The following is a 4,811-nucleotide window of genomic DNA, read 5'->3' on the forward strand; positions in this document are numbered from 1 at the left end:
GTCTCAAGTGTGCCCTAGCTAAGAGCTGGCACAGCCAAATAAATATTTTTTAGGAAAACTGCAGCCCGTGACGTTCTTATTAAAAGGGCTCTTGGTAATTTCTAGAACTTTGCTTCTCCGGGTGTGGTCCATGGGCCAGCATTGGCATCACCTGTTGCTGGTCAGAAACACAGACTCTGAAGCGCCTCCTCGAACCTACTGAATGAGAACCAGCACTTTGTCAAGACACCCAGGGGATTCGTATGCACAGCAAAATCTAAGATGAGATAGCCTCACTCCTCATGTCAGAGGAGGTGCCTGAGGCCCAGAGTGACACGGCTCATCCAAGTTAAAGACTGTCATAGCCCCAAACCCAGGACCCCTGATTCACTGCAGTCCACGCCTTCCCCTCCCCAACTCCCAGTAATAAGAAGCTCTATTGTGGTCGAGGTGCCTCTCATTTTAAGATAAGCAGTTTTCAGATGTCTCCTTCAGAGGTCACTTTAGAGGTCTGCCCCCTAAAACATGGGCTTCCCTGGTGGCTCAGACGGTAAAGAATCTGCCTGCAATGCCAAAGACGTAGGTTTGATCCCTGGGTGGGGAAGATGCCCTGGAAAAGAGAATGGCTACCCACTCCAGTATTCTTGCTGGGATAATCCCATGGCCTGTGGAACCTGGCAGGCTACAGTCCATGGGGTCGCAAAGAATCGGACATGACTAAGCACCTAACACTTTCACCTTCTACTTTCCCTAAAACATTCACTTTGCAGGGGCACCTGGAGGTCTGGAGTTGCAAAGTCCCTAAAGTACTTACACATGGCCAACATCCTGTTCTCCAAGTGCACTAAGTTATGGGCATTCAGAAAACCTAATATTGCACACGTGCTCTGATGCCCCTATGGAGTACAGCAGACGCTCCTGTTTTCAGACCATGACAGAGACCAAAAAACTTAAGAGCTTGGTTCTTGTCCCCAAAAACTGCTCATTCCCAAGGCCTATCACCTGCCCCAAAAGATATGCACCCCTCAAGTCAGGATGGCGGAGTCCCCAGGTGCCATACACACGTGTGTATAATTATGCCCATTTACAATGGCTTGCCATTTCCTTCTTCAGGGGATCTTTGTAACCCAAGTATCGAACCCAAGTCTCCTGCATTGCAGGCAGATTCTTTACCACTAAGTCACCAGGGAAGCCCCTCCTGGAAGTTGCCTGGGGGCCAACGCCCCCTTCCACACCCCAGTTTTCCCAAAATGTAAAAAGGCAGCAGGAGGGAGTGACTCCAGGTGGCACCCTCTTTCCTCCCTCCCAGGAATCTGAGGTTTAGTGCGGGGGTCCCCAAACTCCAGGCCTCGGACTGCTACCTCCTGTCAGATCAGTGATGGCCTTAGATTAGAAATAAAGCGCACAATGAATGTAATGCACTTGAAGCATCCCAAAGCCATCTTTCCCCACCCCCAGTCCATGGAAAAATTGTCTTCCCTGAAATTGGTCCCTGGTGCCAAAAAGGTTGGGGGCTGCTGGTTCAGTGAAACAAGAAATACTGAGACAGAAGCAAAGGCAGAGCCCAGAGACCCCAACTTTGCATCTCCCACTTTCCTCCTTGACCCAAGTGCTTGACAAGTGAGAGAATCTATGTTTACACCAAGCAACAGCTGCCAAGGCCAGCACAGAACCAGACCCATCAGCGTAGGAAAATATTCTTCCAATGACTACCCTTATTGCTATTGTTCAGTCACTCAGTCGTGTCCAACTCTTTGCAACCCCATGGACTGCAGCACACCAGGCTTCCCTGTCCTTCACTATCTCCTGGAGCTTGCTCAAATTCACATATAACCTAAATCCTGCAAATTCAAAGTGGAGGAAGCTGAATTCTGGGGTCAGCAGATCTGCTGGATCCCTATCAGCCTCTTCTGGTTGTGGAAGCAGATGCGTTTCTTGGCCTCCCCTGGCCTCATCTGTGAAATAGGAGCATCAGAGGGTAGGTAAAGTGAAGGCCTCAGCACATGCGTGTGTGTGTGTGGACCCAGGAGATGCTCCCAAGGGGCTGTTGGCAAAGCAGAAATATTTCAGACTCCTCTGCAACTCCTGACACCTGGGCCCAGAGGCACAGGTAAAGGCTGGGGTCTGCTGAGTGTTGATTTTTATTAAATAGTGCTCTAGGCCTCAACGGAGAAGGCAATGGCATCCCACTTCAGTACTCTTGCCTGGAAAATGCCATGGACGGAGGAGCCTGGTAGACTGCAGTCCATGAGGTCGCGAAGAGTTGGACACGACTGAGCGACTTCACTTTCACTTTTCACTTTCATGCATTGGAGCAGGAAATGGCAACCCACTCCAGTGTTCTTGCCTGGAGAATCCCAGGGATGGAGGAGCCCGGTGGGCTTCCGTCTATGGGGTCGCTCAGAGTCGGACACGACTGAAGCGACTTAGCAGCAGCAACTAGGCCTCAAAGTTTTGCCAGGAAGCCTCACTTCCAAGAATCAGAGGCACAGGAGCACAGCCATAACCCTCACAGCCACCCCAGCTCCCGCAGGTTGGGGTGGGAGGTGAGGCACTGATGCCAACAAAACCACTCCCCACCACTGGCTCCCACCAAAGCTGCTGGACAAGCCCACATGATCAAGCTCAGATGCAAAGGTCGTGGGGGGCACCCGTGAGGTGAGTGAGGTTGGCCCTCACTCCTTTCGTGCCCACGACATCTCACACTCCATTTAAACAGTTGCCCTTCCCCTCAACACACCCATCTGGAACCTCCAGGCCACCCAGCTGTCTGGACACCCACCTGCACTTCACGGAGCCCTCAGCAGCCCTCACAATCCATCAGTGAGTGGAGTAAGCTCCAGCTTAGTAAGGGACTGACCTTTTACCTGCCTCATTCAAGGTTATTACCCCAAAGCCACAACTTTAAAAAAGCATTTCAGCTCTAGATGGAGAGCTGGACAGTGGGAGGCCAGTGGGAGAGGTGAGTGGAGCAGGCAGAATCCAGCAGGGACAGCAATCCGCAGCTGGAGGTCAGTACTCAGGCTTTGAACGGGCAGGGAAGTGGCCCTCAGGGGAAAGCAGGCCCCAGCCCCAGCCCCAGCCCTGCCTTCACTGACAGCAGGACTTTGGGCAAGTATCTCCCCAGTGTGAGCCCCAGGCTCCTTTCCTTGCCCAGGAGGGACTAGCAGGTTGCTGAGAGGCTGTTCCCCCGCCAGCCCCACACACCTCAGATCCTGAATCACCAAGGCTCTGAGCCTCCCGCTACGTGAGCTCCCCATGGGAGCTCTAACGTGGCTTCCAGGGCCCCTGTGTCACTCTTCCCTCCCAGGTACCCATCCACTCAATGCCTTTAACATCTCCCCTCACAGACCACTCCCAGGAAATGATGGAGGACAGCAAAGTGGTCACCTGGATGCAGGTCGCTCAGCTCAACCACCATCTCTCCCAAGAGTCCAATCTCTGACTTTGAAGACTAGATGAAATGGAAGATGTGAACGTGACTGGCATCTTGAGCTATCTCTTCCTCTTCAGGGTAAGGACCCTCCTTATTCCTTCATCTTTGCATCCCCCTACAACTTCTAGGGCCATTCCAAAAGATATTTGCTAGATGGATGGATAGATGGACGGGTGGGTGGATGAATGGGTGGATGGATGGGTGGATGGATGGATGGATGAGGGAGTGAGTCAGTGGCCCCTCGGCTGGGAGACTGCATGCTGCCAGGCAGAAGACAAAGAAGCGTTGGCTGCCAAAGCCAATGAATAGTCAGGCCCACAGCAGACAAGGCCTGGCAGTTGAACCCAGATAAAATCTTTGATCAGCAATCTGTTTGGAAACCAATATGAATATTTGGCATTAAATCCATATCAATCTCTTTCCCAAGGCCTCTTTGCACAATAAGGGTTACCTTTGCTGTCCGAGGCCTCAGTCATCTTTCCCAGTCAGCTCTCCAAATCAAGCTCTGCAGTCACAATGGTGAGACACAGGGAGACATAGGAAGAAGGAACTCGGACAGGGGTGGAGACGGCGGTTCAGCAGCCACTGGCCTCCTGGGACAGCCAGGCCCCAGCCTCCCTGGACCCACCCACATGGAAAGGCCTGAGTGGGATGCAGCATCGTGGCATCTGGCTCACCCTGGTTCCTGCTCTGAGCCTCAGTGTCCTGAACCAGCTGGCCTCTGGGAGCCCTCCTAGCTCTGACATTGGGTGTGCTGTGGGCATGTCTGATGCTTACAGTGATTATGGTCAAAGTGCCCACCAGACGGGAGGTCAGTGATGGACACACTGGAACTGTGTCCCCTTGACTCCTCCTATTCTCCTTAAAAAGCCTCCAGACACTCATGCTGCTAACTAAAGAAATCTTGCTGCTCAGGCGTGGTCCAAACCATAGCATGGGCACCACCTGAGAGCTCGTTAGAAATGCAGAATCTCAGGTACCCATCCCAGACGGACTAGATAGGACTCCCCCATTTTAACACAATCCCCATGGCACATGCACACACAAAGAAGTGGGGTCTTGCGCACTGTGATCCCAGGGGGAGGCTGCCATGAGGATGTTCATTTGAAATGAACAATGTAACCAGGCATCCTGTTTGGTTTTATGTCATTTTGTTTGTTTGCTTGCTAAATCTGGCTAATCTAAACCCAGAACAACCTTTGGATGAGCAAGCAGTGAATATGTCATTATCCCTACTCTGCTGAGAGGAAAGAGAAGTCTGGGACTTTCCACTGTGCCCACACTCCCAGAGCCGGTGAGTGACGGAGTTGGGACAGGACCTTGGGTTTCAGATTCCAGCCTGTTCTTTCCCCACACCAATTGCTCCTCATCTGCCCCAGCACAGAACTTACTAAAA

The 4,811-nt window shown here is 52.1% G+C and overlaps 1 long non-coding RNA gene across 1 annotated transcript; it reads left to right on the forward strand.

The window, feature by feature from the left end:
- The first annotated feature begins 2,307 nt into the window (after positions 1–2,307).
- LOC123328411 lies at positions 2,308–3,974 on the forward strand. Its single transcript, XR_006543220.2, has 3 exons — positions 2,308–2,637; positions 3,330–3,493; positions 3,843–3,974. It is a non-coding gene; the product is annotated as an uncharacterized LOC123328411 (long non-coding RNA).
- Positions 3,975–4,811: the final 837 nt, after the last annotated feature.

This window comes from Bubalus bubalis, chromosome 2 (genome assembly GCF_019923935.1).
Source record: "Bubalus bubalis isolate 160015118507 breed Murrah chromosome 2, NDDB_SH_1, whole genome shotgun sequence".
Classification (NCBI taxonomy): Eukaryota; Metazoa; Chordata; class Mammalia; order Artiodactyla; family Bovidae; genus Bubalus; species Bubalus bubalis.